Source organism: Diadema antillarum, unplaced genomic scaffold (assembly GCF_040938485.1).
Source record: "Diadema antillarum isolate AM-2024a unplaced genomic scaffold, OU_Dant_1.0 seq00000124_RagTag, whole genome shotgun sequence".
In the NCBI taxonomy this organism is placed as follows: domain Eukaryota; kingdom Metazoa; phylum Echinodermata; class Echinoidea; order Diadematoida; family Diadematidae; genus Diadema; species Diadema antillarum.
The window spans coordinates 3,398,301-3,417,971 of NW_027271204.1; positions in this window are offsets into that span (position 1 = coordinate 3,398,301).

The window sequence follows — 19,671 nt, forward strand, 5'->3', positions numbered from 1 at the left end:
AGCAGTCTTGACTCATGCTTTATTGGCCACAAATACATTACCAGTTTGTTTCTTCATTTTTTCATGGAGCCAAAACGTGAAACCTCAACATGTTTTGATATATATATATATACATATATCATATCTATATATTCATATATTTATCGCAGTGTATTAAAAGCTATCCATTTTAGTCTCATGAAAAAAAAAATTGTATTTTATCTGTAATGTTCTTATACGAATTAGATAGTATTTGTTCATTCATACTACACAGGGTGTACAAACAAAAATGAACTGTATATACTCAATTGAATCGATCATTGTTAAAGGAAACAAGAGCCCGTGTTAAAGATGAATGTAGATTGCAATTAAAACAGAACACATCAAGTAAAGTTTAAGCAAGAATTGTACAATCGATTCACAAAGCTTTTTTTTTTTTTAGTTTTGGTGCCGTCATTGCTGGATACGAAGACTTCTACAGTTAATGGCGCCGTTATGTGCAAAACATTATAATGAATATATCGAGAAAATCTAACAAAATTTCACTTTTCGTGAAGAGTATGCATTCCATCGACTTGTTATTATGTTCAGGCTTATATCATCCCCCTGCTTTCTGAAAGAAGTAAGTCAAGTGCCCTTTCATATGCTAGAAAAGTAAAAATATGTTTAAGTTTTACTTTCATTATCTATAGATTGTTGTCCATAAAAACGTCTTGAAATGTAAGAGTCTTCCCTAGTATTAAGTGATTAACTTTAAAAGAACTTAAGAATCAATAGTCCGATTTTCCTCAGACTTTAAACGATGTTTATTCTATTACCATTCCTCCCTTCTCTCAATTTATATTCATATTTGGACTTTCGTTTAATTTAAACTGTAAGTTGACTGAAGATTATTTTGACTGCACACTATTCACGTTGCTTTTCATGGGTTATGGGACATGAAGAACGCCCTTCTGTGCCACATGGTGTGTCATAGGTAATAAAAACTCTAAAATAATTACATTTTGTAAATTTTGGGGGGTCAGTAATACGAAAAATCTTGAAAGACATACTCAAAAACGATCTGTTACCTCGCAAGATACTTTCATTGCCCATGAACAACTAAAGGGCACTACTTTTTGCTTACTGGTGGACGACACACCAGATGACTTCTTCATTTAATAAATTTAATTTAACTAATTCAGTTAAACAAGAAAAAATAATGCTATTTTTCCATTTTGTTTACTTTAAAATGCATGTCCAATGTAAACTATTTCGTTGTATTATATAGTTTTACTATATTATATATAGTAAGAGGTAAACTTGTTGGTCGATGTCATCATCAAATGTTGATGTGACCGGGGACTTTTGACGTCGTGTTGAAAAGAGTTATCATCTATCACTTTTGATACTCCAATCGCTCTTTTGGTAAAGTTAAGCTAAGTGAAACTCATCTTGAAGCAGGCTTTTACAAAGTTTACATTGCGAACCAGCCTTAATAATTATGATTTTACAGTCACCCACGAATTAAAGGAAAACGCGTCACAGCTTCGAACGCGTTTTTAAACACGTTAATTTGATCTCATACGTGATTTGTTTTCCTTTCCAGTTTCCCTTTTCTTCTCCTTTTTTGCCTTTTTATGTTTTTCAACTCTAAGTCCTGGCGATTGTTTCCTGCACGTGACCTATAATCAGATTGTCCTTGACTGCGATATCGTGAGATCGTGACTCGAGCTGTATTTCAGATCTTTTCTACTGTCATATTATATTCATGCTTCGCAGATATATTATCAAAGAAACCAGCTTTTGTGGTGGTGCTGGTGTTAGTGGTAGATTCCAGTAAAATGTCATGGGCACGGCGATAATAAATTATATTACGGGATGACATAACGCTTTGTTATACTCGACGACAACAGAATGTCGCGCGCTGTGGGATACTGGAGAATTTTGAACAGATCAATATGAAAGCCTCGGAATCAATTCAATTTTCCACATCAAAATCCAAGTATGGACAGTATCTTCATCTTTTATATGGAGAAATATATATCAGAAATAAAACTTCCTTCTTTTCACAGTGCTTATTCCCCTTCAGCCAAGGCGTTAGTTCTTCAAGAAATATCGATGGAAGGTTTCATTTTGCTATAAAGTAGCGATGCATCAGAGTCTATTGTCAATCTACGAACGTCGGAAAAAAGAAAAAAAAAACGTTTTGCACTTTACATCGATTGGTGAGTGGATAGGAAACTATGAAATATCTAACGTTTTCTCGACACCTTCAGAAATTTGAGTATTGTGTTAAAAGGTATCCAAATGGAATCTTGCTGGTGAAAGTGTGAGGAAAGCATTTTGAATTTTATCGCTGAATGACAATGAGGGTGAGAGAATGATTTTATTCCAGAATGACCGTGATAAATATTCTAACTTTTTGCTGAATGAACGTCCATATGACCTTGCTGCACTCCTTATATACCCTTTACGCGTCTCTGGTCCGGATGGCTTGATTTCATAGATTCAACTGAGTTTCCTGCTTTGCCCTGAATCTCTGACAATTTGTGGATGTTTCAATAACAGTCTTCGGATTTGTTGGACTTTTTTTTAAGTCGATGTAGAGAGGGAAAAAAAAAACACGTTATAGCCCACGCAAAGCACTGATACAAATGTTATATTTCATGGCTATAGAAAACATTCGAGGTTGACAATAAACGAAAGTACGTAAAGACCCCATTTTTATTGCCTTCTGCTGTAAAATTATATCTAAATCTACACCTACTTCTATATCTATATCTATATCTATATCTATATCTATATCTATATCTATCTATATATATATATATATATAGAGAGAGAGAGAGCATATATGTATATAATATAATTCATATGATAGCGAAAACATTATATTTAGTCACATGTGGTTAGTAGCGTATTACATTAAATCTAATTACAATACCTTAACTAATCTATGATTCACATTATTTTTGTTTTAATTCTGATTACAATCTCCGATGTGGAAAATAGTGTATTGAGAAAAAAAATCATTTCATGCCAACGGTTATATAATAAATGTAATAGACCCACTACATATACACCTACATAATATTATTATATATGTATTTATATATATATATGCTTGTGTGTATAGATTAGGATTATATGTATTCCATCATTTGAAAGCACCTGAACTACCATATTTCGGTTTTATCCCACAACATAATCAAAGTTAACAGATGAGCAATTTTACGTGCGTACTGAGAGGGGAAAAGAACCATTTCTTCAGAAATTATGCGTTAATCCCGGGAAACACATTTCATTTAGACACTTAAAATCTTGTCACAACAAGCCACTTCATACTGTAGTTTGCAACGTTACAACATCATTATCAGTCTATTAGTCTATTGATTTATGTCGAAAGTCATAAGCCTTGTATACAAGCAAAAAAAGAAAAGAAAATGCGCTTAATCGTGTCAGTGAAATTAAAAACAGAAGACTCAGCCAGGCAAAGATATGCGCCTTTACAGAAATAGATTATGTTATTCATTCGGGTTCACACGCCACGAGACCGACACCCACGAGTCATACAGCCCACAAGACATACAGCCCATGAGTCCTACAGCCTACAAGTCGTACGGCCCATGAGTCATACAGCCCACGAGTCATATAGCCCATGAGTTTGCCACTAAGTAAACAAGGCCCACGAGTGTCAAACTCGTGGGCTATTTTAACTATAATAGAGTTGAACTCATGAGCTTCGTTTGCCTAGTGTCGAACTCGTGGGCTGTATAATTCCTGGACTGTATGACTTATGGACCTTTATTCAACGTCGAACTCGTGGGCTGTATGACTCGTTGGTGACGGTCTCGTGGGATGACCCATTCATTCAACCGTTTCAGGACCAATACCGCAAATCACGTCTAACATCTCGTGTATCGTAAAGTCGTCATTGACAATGACGGGGTTATAATCGAAAGATCTATTGTCATAGTAAATTATTCTAGTGGCTGATGCTCTTTATTTCGAAGCGTGGATGATCCAATAATGAAACGAGGTTCATTATTCCCAAGGTTCGTTAATCTGAAAATGAAAAGAAGGTGCGTAATAACGAATCTTTGAAATTATACTAACCTCATTTCGAATTTCACGTGTGGATACGAGGTTATGCGAGTCAATACGCGTTGGTACGTTTGGATGCGATATGGTCACGATTGGTCTATTTCAAGCGATACGATCTGTCACGATCTGGTCTGCCGTTCAAATACGATCCGACAAGATTGTCCTGATTGAGTTCACGATTGGTACCGATCTAACATGACCATTACGATCAGGATCCCCGATCTGGTACGTGCAGCAACGTACTGATACGTTCCACTACGAATACCGCGAACCAATACGGGCTGCTGAGATAAGATACGATATCTTTTACGATCGGGATCAGAAGCGACCCCCATTTAAGGCGCGATTGGACCCGAATGGGAATATTATAGTCCGGCTGACGATGGATTTCATTGTTTCCATTAAATTATGCAGAGTGATTAGGCCTATTAATTTTATCCACAACCACTGATGATGGCAAGGCTTGACAGGTTGACGATGATGACAACGTAACCTTTGCAGTATTGCTAATGACGATTATGTTATCAGAGAGAAAGCAGCACCCAGGCCAGCCATAACCTCAGATATTCCCTCGTCTAATATTAAACGTAAAGAAATTTATAGATTATTAAATCGACATGCTCACCCTCCCCCCTCACAAAAATGAAATAACGAACCCAAATACATAAGATCAGATGATTGCCCCTCTTCCCCAGAAAAAAAAACCAGCAAGACAAAATGACCTCTCTCTCCAATACATGAAGAAAATAATCATATGATGAAATGGAAGCTAAGAAAGAGGATGGGATCATTTTGAATATCATGTAACATAGTATTATGTGTTATAATGTCTATACGCTCGATATAAGAAAGTTGGCCGAATGGATAGTATTGCTTATGTGTTCGATTTCACATTCGCAAAGTGTATGTATCATATGCCTTTTTATTTCAAAATGTCGTTATCTCATGGGTTATCAAAAGTTTGGTTTATTCGGCTTGATTTAGTGTTTTACTTAACAATGTTTAACATAACTGATACACACACATAACAGAAAAGTGACTCCCTAATCAAAATGATGCCACTTTTTAACAAAAAAGGAGGTTTTATGCAAAATTATTTCGCAGGGGTTATATTGCTACACTTATTGAATAACTAACTGTGAAAAATAATAAGAGTGATCTTCATTGTCATAATCATACGAGTGATCTCACATCCACGACAATGGTCACTTTTACATTTGCAGTAATAATGAGAGTTGAAAATAAAAATTTTCCTCTAAAATTATGCTCTACCAAACATACAAAAAAAGACATTGAAAAGTGTCAAAATAGATGTAAAGGGGTCAAACGATGGCTGATGAAACAACAACTCTTAATTACTATATGCTATGTACAATACACAAACAGCAGGATACTGCACCCCCCCCCAAAAAAAAAACCCAACAACTCTGTAATATACTTAAAAAAATTAATCATTTGCCATTGATATGTACCCATTCAAGCACGATTCATTAAATTATTCTCATCTTTGTACTGACGTCAGTCAATACGTGCAGACATACAATTGCCATTTTATTTTTGCTCATTTTTTGTTTTCGTTACAAAAGTTATCCCATATCCTGTTTTGTGTGTCTGTATAATGGTAATAGCAACTCATTAATGAAAACATCATTAACATAGTTTATGAAAACATCTAAAAATCTGTAATACAATTTTCATTCTATGAAGTCATAAAAAAATGATTTTGATAATGTACCTTACACATTACGACAATTAACCCCACACCGTCATACAATTTACCGTTTGGAAATAATAATCTAAAGATGTAGGCTACCACCTATGAGAATACAAAATAAATCAATTTATGAGTAAAATAAGAGCAAATGGGCAAAAAATAATAATGATAATAAGCGGAAGTGAAGTGAAAAAGTCGATCCCGATCAACACGATTAAGAAGCACGATTAGAAGAGATTTGCTGCGTTTGGATACGATCCTAGACGATCTGATGCGATGATCACGATCAAAAACTAATCGTGTTAATCGTAGAAAATTTTTGAACCGTCCAAAATTTTCCTGCGATTAACGCGATTGCCACGATTGACCTTAAGATCTGATACGATCTGATAAGACCATCACGCTTGCTGCACGATTAAGACCACGATTTCAATCGTGGCGCCAATCGTGATAGTGGGAACCCCGCTTTACGGATTGACGAACCTTTGGTATAACGGACGGTTATTTTCTTATATTTGTCTGTTATTGTTGTTTTCATTTTCAGACTTACGAACCTTCGGAATAACGAAGTGTAACCATTCTTGTGGGACGTAATTGCCCAAGACACAAAGCAGCCTGTTAGAACTGGGAGGAATTTTCCATGAATTCATATTCACAAAAAGTGATTATGAAAAATGGCATAACTTGTTGACCGAAAAATCGGCAGGGCTTAAAAAAAAAGAAGAAAAACAGGTTTGCTGTCCATTTCGTTATTCCTCATGATAAACGACTATAGTAGTATCACAAGTACTGTATAACGCTGTACGTAAATGCTTGCTTAAGAAATCAGTTTTCGTTTAGGGTAATATCACCTTTTGCCACATATTGTCTAGACAATGAACAGGCCTGGGCAAAATTATATGTTACCACTCAAAGTAATGTTCCTTTAAAATGATGATAAAGGAAAAAATCGTGTCAACCTTACATGTATAAGGTAAATCAAAGAAACTTTGATTTGCGCGTAGTATAAGTGGCTGCGTTTTAACTCATACGTATGGAAGCATATCTTAAGGCTACCAGGGCAAGTGAATTTCAAAAAGTGGAGAATCAATATTCAATTCAATTCGATCAAACTTTCCCCTTCTCACTCATTTCTGGAATACCTGAATTATTTCCTTTGCAGGCGTAAAAGGACCTTCGCGCTTCATCCATTAGGGAGTGTTGTGTGCTCAGAACAACACATTTTGAAGATCCATGAGAGCAAAAATGCTATCTCAAGAATTCCAAGAATATGCGAATTTGAAAAGCAGGAATGAAAGCATAAAAACACTTGTTGAATTCAAGTGATTCCTGTGGCTGGTATCTTCCCCGTTCACATAATGGCAACGTGAAAAGCCGAGGGAGAATGTGTTGGCTCGCAGATAAAACGGAAGAGGTTGATGGAGAATATCTTTCATGGATAGGGGAGTAAATGTTCGCAGCAGCTATTCATGGGGAAAAATATAGCTACTATAGACTTTCTTTCTTAGTTGCGATTATCAGTCATGGCGAATGTATCGCTGGTTATGAAACAAGATTAAAAATCGTGCGTCCAGTCATGAATGTGGTTGACGCATGAAAAAGACAGGCTCACTTGAAATGAGAAAGATGACCTTTATAAAATTGTCAAAAGGATAGTGAATGTGCAGCTTTTTCTATTGTCATGTGTAAAGGTCCATGAAAATTATATATTTTTAGAAGGCGATGAAGAATTCTACAGCCTGGTAGAATAGTAATTGAATTTCTTTTTTTTTTCATCATCACTGTTCTTTTGGTACAAGGGACCTTTGCGACTAAATCATAGGTGCATAGATCAAGTTAAAAGTTAGACAGCAGATGGGTTTTCATGAAGTCTATTTGAATGCAATATGAACTCGGCAGACACGGTTAACTGATGAAGGAAGGTTCTGGAGGGATCGGCCTTAGATCTAGAAAAGAATCGGAGCGGAACTGTAAGCAGGTACCCACAACAATGTGGGCAAAAATGGTATAATATTATGAAAGTTTCCCCAAACATGAGAGAGGGTTTTTGCAAGTGGATATAAGACTGTAGCTATTAGAGAAAAAATATGGTCAAAGGAATTTTCAGTTTCAGTTTCAGTAAGTTTTATTTCTCTACTTGTACATAACAGAAAATAAGTATAACAACATCAAACATATTATTCACAAGTCATGAAAATATAAACAAGATTTCACATTACAAGTATATAATCACGTGAAATAATACATGAATTTCATTACAGATCTTTAAGTGTACAGGTGGGGGAGACCGTTATCAATAAGCAAATCGCTTGACTTGGACAATGGCCTCTGAACACAAATGCCTTGTAACATTTTTTTTTTTTTTGTAAATAAAGGAACGGAACACACACACACGTAGAACAATTAACGTAACTCTTTAAAGTATTTTGAATGTCACTTGACCAAAAAGGACAGCACAAGGTGGAATGTATAAAGGAAAAAAAGCGACAATAAGGGACCTGAATAGGAAGAGTAGAGAGAAGAGAAGAGAGGAGAAGAGAAGAAAAGCGACGAGATACAGTGTTCAGGAGTTCAGAGCTAACAAAAGCGTTTTTTTTTCTAATTCGAGTGGTACATTGCGAGAATTTTTACAATTATTGCAGCGTTTGATGAGGTAGTCGTTAGATTCAATTTAGCATCATCCCCACGTTGCAGCAGCATCATGCTATACGGTTCTTACATGTATTGAGCTACGTAGATACAGTTGTTGGTAGTACAGTTCGCCGAAGAAGCGTCAAATAATTATATCCCACATATTTCTCCTCATTGATTCGGATTTGAGAGTATTAATTAATTCATTCATTTTTTTTAATTCTTCGTTACATTGAAAGTCTTGCCTTGTCCGACATACTTGCACTACTCAGCGACAGCGTTTATCAGACGAGTCAAATTTCATTTCTGGTTTTCCTTTCAATTTCGACATAGATTTCATTTTGGGGCAATGAAAGGACTTATCAAGATTTCGTTGTAATTCCAAAATGAATAAACGTAAGGGCTTTTTACACTTGCAAAATTTTGCTTAGTCCCGTACCAACAGTGGGGCTAAGGGGGGGGGGGGCCTAAGCACGTTGAATTGAGAGTACAAATAATCTAAAAATCTTATAGACACAATCAACTGCGCTGATAAATCATGATAACAGTGGTACTATATTGGAATTTTAGTTTAAAATCACATGATTTAAGAAACTACGTTGATTCAAGAGACTGCAGTTAGCGCCAATTTTTACGTCATTCGCTCTGGGCCCCCGGTGGTCACGTAGGCCTGATAACATAGCGAGCTGTAGATCTGCGATCTCATAGACGCTAAGACGACGCTAAGACGACGCTAATTAGGCGAAAATGAAGTTCTGCACATGCGCGAGACATCAACTGTTTCCATTGTCTAACCCGGGAGGCTGCGTTGTCTTAGCGTTCGCAGATCTAAACTGTACTTGACACGCTCCTCGCATCAGGGAGGTCGCCTCCCTCCTCGCATTCAGAAGAAGTTAGTAATTGAGCAGGCCCCACGCTGTAGCTTGGTCACTGTTGTCACTGGTGTCTTCATAGCTAGGAGTGACGTCACAGGTGGTTCCATGATCGGCTGACGCCTTACTTTAATGTGCATTACTTCTTGTTTTCTGTGTCGAACTCCCAAACCCCAAATTGTCCGAAGGGGCGCCCAATGTTGTACAGAGGCGGATAAAATAATGTTGGTCTGGTCTGTTAGCTTCTCTCTGCACTGGTCGGGGGCTAGGTAATCACATAGACACCAATCATCATCAAATTTACAATACCAAAATTTGGAAGGGACCTAATATTTCTCCACAACGGCAAGGACAAAATATAAACAAGGGTACAATTTATATAATTAACTCTAATGCTTCTAACAGCATATTTATTCACCGGCTTTCCCGTAGGCCTGAAATAATCATTATGAATGGCTCACCCCCCCCCCCCCCCAAAAAAAAAAATACAACTCATAACACATTTCCTGCAAATATCAACGAATCGACATTTTGTCACCCTTGCAACGCTAATCAATAATACATAATGTAACTGGACCTCTCTTTCGCACTCATCTCTTTAATACTCATTAACAGGAGACCATTTACGATCATTTTACTCTACGGGAGGGGAAGGAATTTGGTTAGTTGGGAAAATGAAATTAGTGGATGTGGCCACTTAGCTCGACGTCTGTTTGGTCGACGCACGAAGACCTCCGCCGCATGTCGATCCCGTCATCGTCGATGAGCTGGGGTGTCCGGTGGGCGATCTGCCTTTACCACAAACTCGTCACTAGGGGCGTGGGGAGTCCCGCATCAATACAGTCGCTGTCACTTTAACCGACTTTGCCTCAGTCGGATGGGACGCTCCGACCATCATGGCCATGACGCCAATCAACCAGTTGTCGCTCGAGTTCATTACACTCTGACTTTGGGCGAGCCGAATTAAATCATGTGGACAGTCCGATCAAAACCATCGTGATGACGCTCAAAGCTCTATGTCAGCGAGGTACACAGTGTCAGTGCAGGTTAATGATCAGTTTGGAGAGGACATGATGTGTAAAGGAAGGAGGTTTCCAACTTTATCACAATGATCTCCAACAAAAAGTCTGCTCCTGTCTCCTCAAGCTCCAAACAACTCTCAAAGTTCCAAAATGCTATGCAGCTTTTAATTGCCTCTCTACATAATGTGTAGGAGCTCGATCGAATTTTGTTTGCCACTCTCTGCTCTCCTCTCTTGTTCGTCACTCTCTCCTCTCAGCTTAAACATTGTCTTTTATACCTAATTAAATATTCACATTTTCTTTTCCTACAACTATTTCATTGGTTAAATCTGATCTAAAAGAAACTTAAATCCCATTGGTAAATTAATGTCCCATTAGCTCCTCCCATTATTTTCCATGCAAAATCTGCTGTCGTGGTTCATCTCAATTTCTGCTTAATTGTAAAGCGATATTAAACAAGGGGCAGGACTCACCAACGGTCTCTAATTTCTTTAACTCCTTCTTTAAGACACCGGAATCAGTGCACAAGACTCGATTGTTTCCAAGTTACCTTTTCCTAGATAAGGGGTAACCAAAATATCTATGCGGTGACTTTTATGTAGCGACTTTTCATGATGAACCGGGGTCATTGTTCGAAGGGGTGTTCACATTGTCATCATATCTCTCAATTTACTTCTGGGACTCCTGTGTGACCAAAAAGAAAGGGGGGATTCTCGCAAATGGGAAGGACTTCCTCGTTCAATGAATCATCATGCTCATGAAAATTAGGTGTGAAACGCCTTCTCAGACTGTCTTATCAGTTATCTGGAGTGGGGCTTTGGTGCTGGAGATTGTGGACCTGTTATGGGGAGAGTTTATCTCTATGCTAAACTCGTAAACTGCCATCTCTTTTCTTGGGAAAGGGGAATTGACCACAAGAAAAAAAAGGAAAGTCTGACAAGAAGCAAACCCAAAGGATTTCATAAACTCAAAGAAGGGGCTGTATAGGGCTGAGTACTTTTGGCGTCACAGGGCAACTATAGGGAAAAGGTTACTGCGCTGTTGTTGATTTTATGTGCTAGTAGCCAATTGGGCTACATCTGTATGGTATGTACTGACATAACGCTCTGGTAGTGCCCAGTATAAGAGTGTTATTATGTTCAGGATGGTGGAGAACCAAGAATTAGATCCCTGAAGGAGAGAGGATCATTAGGATATTTTTCATATCTCATCTAGCTTCTTGTATATTGTATATTGTAGCAACAATTTGTCAACAGTTTGATCTCTATCGTAATTATTTTGCAATACGCCGTCATCATAAAATATTTACATACGACTTTTTTTATTTGTCATGCCATCCCCCCTCCCACCGTGGATTGATTGATAATGACGGGACAGGTATGTCCATGAAGAGAAGAGAAGCTTGAAGAAAGGTCAGATAAATCTCTAGATGATCCCATAGAAAATTATGCATAATGTTGTTAGCATGCACAGTATAGGTTATTAATGCAGAATGTTCTAGCGTTCCTTTGATAAATGGTATTGTGCGCGTAAGCATATATGTAATAACTTTGTAATTTATGTGTACATGTATTTACACAAGCATCGCATCTGTTTATGTATGAATATAATTATCATGTGTGCTCCACAGCCCTGAAAGTTAATTCTGTAATTAATTCTGTCTGGGGCTGGAAACATTGATTTGGCGTTTTGCCAGAGAGAAGAAAACATATGAATGCCAGGATTTAAAAAAAATGCAAAATAAAACCGAGGGGATCACTCATTGTGCGCCCTACTGTAATATACGCCCAGATGTCATTTCGAAATAAAAAGCGACATTTTACGAGATATCATTACATTTCTTTTTTTCTTTTCTTTTTTTTTTTTTTGCTGGCAGTTGAACGTAAACGTCTGTATCAACCAAAGCAGTCCTTATTAACCTATTGTGACAGTAACGAAAGGCTTATGATAACTCGTATTAAACTGAATCGAACATTGTTTCCATTAACATTGAATGTACTTTAACGAACTGGCAGGCCTTTAGTGAACTCCCAATGTGTGACCATGAGGGATTACAAATTATGTCTTTAATCGTACTATATAGCACACGTCGATAAGCGGTTTGGACGGTGCTTGACTGGTTAGCAACTGGTAAATACTGTTTCAGCACTGCACAGATCCTCACCTGGACTGCATGGAGGCACTTTCATTACAGTCGTTACTGCTTAGTCGGGATTACTCTAGAGCAAGACCACTGTCCCTATTTTAAAGGAGTGTTTTATGTTTCGTTTAAAAGGTGAACGATTTATATTGATATGAGCAGGCTGGATTTCGACTGGGCAAAATGTACTATGACAGGGGACTATTAAATGCTAGACCTTGAAATTGCCTTGATCTCCCGTTTAATAGGTTTTCAATATGTAATATTCATGGCTTTTAACTTGTTGATTTTTGATGGCCATCGGACCATGGTCACAATTCAAACTGCACTCCTTGAAATTCTTCCTCCAGTGAAATGACTGTCATGCACAATTTCTTGTTTACAAGATCAGCCAATGCATAATGTTCCATTATAAACAGCGAGCGCTTTTCCAATTAAGCGTTAACAATCACGTGCCTTGGAATGCCTACTAGTACCTGATTTTCGGCATTGTTCGCATAATGGTATCCGCGTCCCATTTAAACGGTAGCGACTGTGCTGTCATGGGAAAGCGTGCAAGCCGTGCCCGAGCCAGCTCCGAGCGGACCAGATAAGGCGCGAGATATGTGCCAAGTGTGAAGCCGATTAATAACTCGTGTGATCTCTGGATCCACCTGACTTGCACACGAAGTAACAGTACAACAAAGCCTGTGCAACGCATACGTCTGTTCTGCTTCAGTTTAAAAGGATATCAGTCATATTAGACGCTGATGAAGACAAAAGAAACTTGTAGTTCTACCAGAAGCCATTAAATCCAGTAGTTTTATTATCACAGCGGAGGGGCTTATGTGGCTGCTAATCTAAGACGTTAAAACTTTCTCATTACTAAATGCTACAACAATCCATTTATAGAAATGCTGTGACCTATCTAAAAGTACATACAGTCTTAGTGTAACTAATCACATTCTCGTATTGTCGCTTGAATAACTCATCTACACGTACATCCCAACCAACAAATGTTTACATAATTATTTTTTTCAACAAACGCAGGAAACAAATTGCCTGATTTGCAAAGTTGTTCCGACATTGGTCGGAGAAAGTCTGATATGAGCCGCATTGATTTCGTACAACTTTGTATCATTATGTAACATGTTATACTGTGTTGGAAATGAAATAATAAAATGAAATAAAGATTGTCAATAATTGTCGAATTCTGATCAGGAACCAGAATTTTCCAGAATTAACATTCAATCATTTAAGGGAATCTCCAATACATTTATGACCTGCAGTTCTATTTATGCTTTCTGAAATAGTTCGTATAGAAAGAATGATGGTAATTTGTTTTACTATCTAAAAGAAAATTTATTGCACGCTATATCAGACAAGTTCCTTGCCACTCCTCCATACACATTTAAAGGACGTAACATTTGGGGAGAGGCGTTTGCTGAGGTGAAACCGAAACACAGAATGAAAACTTATTTTGTTGAAATCCGGGTTCGAAAGAAAATCGACCTTTTCTTTATTACAAAATTTGTAAAAATGCACATCTCGTAATGTAGAGAGTTATCAAAGCATAACGATTCTTACTGAAATGCAATGAAAGTGTAGGCCTATGAAATTACTGTATAAGGTTTATTATATCGTCATGAACGCAGATAATGGAAGCGTGCCAAAACCATGGTCAGTCCGATCCTGGAGTCAGATAGCTCGTGACAGAGATAAGCTCCTTCGCCCGTTGTGATTGGCTGGTTGTGATCATCACGTGACATACCGTGTGGGCGGAGCCTTTATACTTGCGCTTCTGCTCACGGTCCTATTCTGCGGTAAGACGCCGTACGCAGTGCGCTTCAGTCAGAGGGGACAATTGACCTCGAAATAGTGACCTTGGTCGCCCGTCGGTAATACCACGACCTTCTCAACACCAAATCATCTGCTAATAATTTGAGAAACACTAAACTCGGTACGATTTCCGGAACGATGTCGGTGTCTGCTCTCCTGGATGTCACGTTTCTCTGACAGTGGCTGTGATAAGATTTTTGAGCAAAATCCTGAGGGAAAACTTACGAGATTCATCAATTTATAATACTCCAGCTCTACTTAGTACAACTTCTTCAACGTGACGCAGGTAAGGTCGACTATATCCTTAAAGAACCATGTTTGAGACAGAGTTCTTTTACATATAACAGAATGATGCACTGCATTATAATGAATAACGATTTCCCAATTCTTTACCGAGTGAAAAGCACGATCAACCGATACGCACTTATCACTGATTTCAGATCATGTCAGTGCTATAATCACTGAAGCAATGCGCAGAGAGGAGCTGCTTTGTACCAAAATTACATGAATAAATGAATTGATAAATGCAAGCTTGAATAACTAATTAAATAAATAAATCGATAGATAAATGAATAATAAGACAAATGATTAAGAAAAAGAGATGAACCAGAGATTTATGACGCATACATTGCGATGGATAGAAAGAATATTAGGCATACGTACAGTCGGACATACCTAAAGCATTGCCTCTTTTACAGCCTTTATTTCGTAATGCTGAGTTTCATATACGTAAAAGATTTCAGGATAAATTTATTTTATAAATAATATTATGCCATACAAGAGCATCCCCCCCCCCCCCTTAATCCATCTGGGGGTACTCCATACTTTTCATTCTTCTTTTCTTGCGTCATAGTACACATCCAATCTGTCGATGGAAAACTTGCTTTCTCCACAAGTGACACTCGTGATTGTTATTGATGAATCACAAATAACTAATCAGAAATACATGTAATCTAAAGTGTTATGTACGGAGAGAATCCCAATCGTTCTGAAGTATGTAATCAAATGGTTGCAATGGTGACACGACATTTGCTCCTGCAACAATTACTCCAGTCTTATTTTTTCTTCTAGGACTTAGGGTTATTAGATTTAGTCCATTATGTGAGGATTAGGATAAGTTTTAGGGTTATGTCTGTGGGTAGACACTGTATTTGGTTTAGCGTGATTTTCGCAGGAGCAACTGTCATGGAACCGTTTGATGTATTTTGATGCCCTTTCATCTTGTAAGTTTACGAAAGATGTGATACATAACAAGCAGACAGAGCATCTTTTAATCGTTTGTGAAAACTAGCATTTAGCATCCGCATAATTAGTGTTCAGATATTATCGTTTGCAGGTTTACAGAAAGGCCACCACTGGTGTTTTGCTGTATGTTTTCGGAGGAATAAGTCGATGTTTAGTCGACATTTGTTTTGTAAGCTGTTAGACCATGTTTGGAGCTTGCAGTACAGCCAATGGAAACCTCCCAAAGTTTGAATGAATGAATGAATGAATGAAAGATCCTGTACTCAGCTTAAACAAAGGTCGACATTTCATAAACACAAAAAAGGGGGAAGGTGATATCCGTTATCAAAGGCAAACGTCGGTTGGGGGAGCTACTTCTATTGATTGAGACTGAACAAGTGAAGGACATTTTCAGCTTTATAATTTGACGCGCATACGAATTATCACAAACCAATAAAAGACCCCGATACAAATAAATTGGATTGTAAAATCTGACTTGATTTCTTGTATGCGAAAGTGTTTTTCAGCACATTTGTATTGCTATATCAATCTACACACTATGTGTGTGTGTCATGTTATTACAGTTTTTTTTATAATCTGTTCTGTTATACATACTGGCCATTCGTTGATAATACCGGTGCCGTAACAAGAAGATGCGAGGCTGCTTGGAAAGGGCTTCCTTATTTCAGATAATGACATTAAGATTTGTTGAGTGAATTACCATCAAACTCTGGTTTCCTTCGTTGTCAGGAAGACGAAACGGAACTGCAAGAAACACGTGCGCAAACTACATTTCTTATAATTGACGACGCAGGCACGCTCGCTCTGTGTTCGAAATAATGACAAGCGTGCACCCACCAGCACGTGTCGTGATAAAAATCATCTTGAAAAAAATCTTCACCACGAGTGATTACTTTGATGTGAAGCGCAATATCAGAACAGGGGCGGATCTAGGAATTTCATAAAGGGGAGGGGGGGGGGGGGGCACAAAGCGAGGGAGCATATGGACCAAACCCGAGAGAGCGAAGCGAGCGAGGAGGGTTGATTCAAACATGATATTCATTTGTTTTATATGCTTGTGGGGAGTGCGGCTGCAGTAGACAGACTGCACCAAATGTAAGTTGTACACAAAACTAATGTAACGTCTTAGCACCAAGTAAGTCTAGAATGACTGGCAGTGCAATGGCTATATGTATCAATATACTTATATGGCTAAAATAAACAAACAAATAGATATCCAGCAATGATTAGATTTTGCCCTGCAAACCCATTTCTTCGTCCAAACACTATATCTTGTGAAAATAAAACAAAGTCTTGCACAGTCTTTTCATAAGTAAATTTCCAACAGTGTCCAAACATAAGAGCTAGGGAAGGAATACTAATTCAAACTTCATTGTTCGTCTTTGCTTTGAAGTTGATCATGCTAATAAAAGAAACAAGAAAAGTTAAACTCCCACTGCGCCGAATAAAAACTAAATTGTACATCATTCATTTATTCATTTATTTGTTCCATTTCCAACAGAAACATATAAATATTTCACAGAAATTGAATACATGAATTACATAAAGTATGCAATATATTAAGTTGCATAGGACCCATATTACGAACCTATAGCCAGCAAAACTGAGTGTTAAATGAATGGAATTGTGATATTTTGTCCAAAACAAGGGTAAAGGTTTAATAGCAGCTTCAATTCTTATACCTCAGCACTTCCACCCCTCCTATTTCTTTGCCTTTCTTTCATTCGAGTTTATTTTCGTCTTCTTCGTTACCTGATTTCATGATACGCTGTATTGGGAGAGAACTGTGTTTGAAACGTCGTGCGTCTTTTTGAGGTTTTTGGTTTAGTCTGCGAGAAAGAGAGAGGGGGAGCAAAGAAAAGGAGGCAGAACGCATTACCCGATATGACGAAAGTAAGCAATAAGTTAACAATGCTTGAATATCACCGAAGCAACAGAGATAGCCGTGAATTTCGAGTGAAATGATACGAGAGATACGAAAATAATTTGGAAAGCTATTTAGATTCGTCCTTTCTCTCAAAATGTTCTCACGAAACAGACGTGCCAAGATCTGCGTGAATAATAATTGTATTGTTAGATTAATCGTTTTGATCACATCATTATACACAAGTATGCGATACTCACCTGTTTGTTGTTGGGTTTTTGTTTTGTTTTTTGGGGTGGCTTTTTATGATTTTATAAGGTGAAACTGACTCCATGGTAGGATCTGTTTAGACATATTATATGCTTACATGAACTAACTTTTTTTTCATATATATTTTACAAAGATATGTATAATCGTTGCTTTCAAGCACATGCAAAATCAGTGCTATATACTGCATAACGACAAGGAGTCGAGGGTGGCAAGTACGAATGAACGCGCCATTTTTGACTCATCGGGCTTACTGCAACAGGCCTAATTCGAGTTACGTTGCCCTTACCTTTGTAATGCGATGAGTTTGTTCCAACACTTTTGTGTGTATCTCGTATTTATTTTTCTTTTATTCCTTACATCTATTAGAAAGTATCATTTCTGTTGTTTAGAGCTAAGTTCTCTTCTGATAACGGAGAAAATAGCAACAAATTACAGATTTCGATCTGATGATCATGTCGACTATAGAGACAACAACCAAATAAGTAAAATTATTTTAGCTCTAAACAACAGAGATGACATCTGCATAGTAGACCTAGGTCAGTTTTAAAAAAGAAGATGCACTTACAAAAACCCTTAAACTAAAGCCAGCAAAGCCTGATATCACCTTTAACCCATTGAAGACCGATGTACAGTCCCGACTAAAGTGAGGCAAGGCAATGCATGTCTGTTTAAGGAAAGGTGATCTATCACTTGGTATAATAGCCAATTAGTCTGAACCCACATGGTTTAATCCCGTTTTGTCTACAACTGTAGTTAGTTCAATGACCATTTAGTCCAATTGCCACTTAGCCTCTTTACCAGTTCGTCTACGTCCAGATGGGCTATGCCCGGACTATGCCCATTTCGTCTAATACCCACAATTTATTACACAAAACGGGGGAAAATCCAAGGAGACAGAATTGCAATTAGACCATCTGCCCATTAGACAAAACGATAATTAACCAATCTGGGCATCAGACCAAGCGAGGATTAGACCAAACTGGCATTAGACGAAACTAGTGATAGTATACCAAATGAGTTTAGCTGCAGTGGTGTTGGACGAGACCATCTGATAGTAGACCAAGTGGCAATAAACCAAAGGAAATTACGTGTTGTATCATCAGCTCGTACTCAACGAGTGGATCATTATGTATTTTGGTAGGCTTACATGACCGTGTAGCTACCTCTCTATAAACCAATACCGAAAATGCTATTGCTTTGGCGTCCATACCGTATGCTCAAGGTTGCCATTGGTAATGACTGAGTGTTTGTTTGTTTTTTTCTATTGAAAATTTGTAAAGTTTGTGTTACAGCATTATGAAGTATTAAATGTATTGTCGTTACATACACCTGATGAAATTCTTTACATGTGATGTAAATACACAGTAATTGTTGTTACAGATGTTTCAGCTAATAGGACTGTTGTCCCTTTTTCTTTCGTCAGAAGACTTACTTTCAGAAACAAGCTCGCTTAGTACCTCCTTGATTTAACTCACGTGAAGATCAATTTCACCATGCTTAATATTCATTGATACTTGACTGTGTGAAATTCCTTATCTGGAACAAAGCTAACTACCAGCTGTTGGCCGTAAAATAATTTGGCATCTTGCCAACAGACCATGAATTCACAGCGTGCTCGAGCACAACAACCAGAGGTCAGATAACTGGTTCAAATTATGTCTCGATGATAACACGTCGTTTGAGACTCTAATATTAGAAATGATAAGAACATAATTGGCGCTAAATTTAGCATGCCGTATGAAAACACTCCCAACAGCGAAGTTCTCGCATGAAGATTTCTGGTGATAGCTACAAGTGAAGGAGGTAAAAACATGATAAATAAACGTATGTACGCTTCTCAGCCTCGCGCTGTCTTTATTATACAAACATATTAGATCATAATATTTACTTCTATCAACTGCGTTCTGCTTGAACAGTGAGTTGTACCTCCTTGGCTTGAACAGGTAAACCTTTTACTGTGGCTTTAGATGTTGTTAGGTTAATGTGCCAACAGAATAAAGCAGGTATAAACTTTAAAGTTTTTTTTTTTC